Source organism: Meleagris gallopavo, chromosome Z, assembly GCF_000146605.3.
Source record: "Meleagris gallopavo isolate NT-WF06-2002-E0010 breed Aviagen turkey brand Nicholas breeding stock chromosome Z, Turkey_5.1, whole genome shotgun sequence".
Taxonomy (NCBI): Eukaryota; Metazoa; Chordata; class Aves; order Galliformes; family Phasianidae; genus Meleagris; species Meleagris gallopavo.
In genome coordinates this window covers 38,714,334-38,715,614 of record NC_015041.2, presented here as the reverse complement: position 1 = coordinate 38,715,614, position 1,281 = coordinate 38,714,334, and positions in this window count along the sequence as shown.

The window sequence follows — 1,281 nt, the reverse complement described above, 5'->3', positions numbered from 1 at the left end:
TAGACTCTCTTTTTCTCCCTGAGTCTCAACAATAGTTCCCATCTCATCCACACTGGTCGTCTTCCCCTATGGCTCGCCTTACGGTACTCAGAGACAGCCTGTTCTTGCACCCTTAGGATTTCTGTCTTGATCGATTAATACATTATGATGTTGATATCCCCAAAGCAATCAAGCATAAATTTTTTGGTACAGAGAACTTAGAGTAACTGAACTCAGATTGAAAACGAAGCTATACTTTTAAAACATTTATTTTAACAAATGTTACTGTAATCAATAGGACAGTATAAGGCATGATTGTAAAGTGAGAGATTTCTCTCTGGTTAGGTAGGTCCAATAAAGATCTAGTAAGAAGAAGCTGAATATCAGATTGCAACTCTTTTTTTTATTTATTTTTTCTGTACCTAGACATTGCAGATGTTGCAGTTACTTTTACCCTCTCAAACAATATGTTTAGAAATTTCTAACTGTATCTTTTGTTTGTTATTAATGGGCATTACTTCATTTGCATCCAGAAGTCTTAATGATTAATTATTTTTTGACAATTTTATATTTGCTACTTCTTTCATGGCTATAAAGCTAGACTTACAAGAGAATATTTTGAAATTATTTCTAATGATGAAATATATGCTATTTCTAATTTTGAAATTCATATTGTCATGGTTTTATGATTTTTGTTTATCAGTATTCTACATCATAACATCATGTAGTGCACGGGGAGTTAAAGAGCTAATGCTCCAGTTCCAGGTACCTGTCCCAGAAGAGATGAAGAACTACATCTCCCAACGGACTGATCGCTGTTCTGTTACCATTTCCATTCAGAGGGAAAAGATGAAAACTGTGCATAGATCACTTGATCTTCCATTTTGATCTTCAGGCTCGCCTCTGCTCCCAGGCATATCACCTCAGTATTAGAGTAAGTCCTTCAGTTTTCAGACACTCCCTCTCATTTAATTTGCTTTATTATCTTCAGTTCTAATTATATTGTGTTATTGTGTGTTGTCTTGCATTCCGATATCTTATTTAGTAAATTAGTTTTTTTTTCTCCTCAGATTGTTGCTGCTGCTTCATTTTTAGTCCTATCTCCCTACCTTTTCCCCTTTTCCCTTTCCTGGGGCTTGGGTCCATGGACTCACCTGCCCTGCTAGTCACCGACCTGGGCTGAACTAGCTGTGAATTGTTGACACATAGTAATTCTAACATTTTGAAATATATACTGTTTCTTTTTTCTTTTATCAGTGTTTTCAATTTTATTATCAAACATCTAAATTATTATGTTACTTT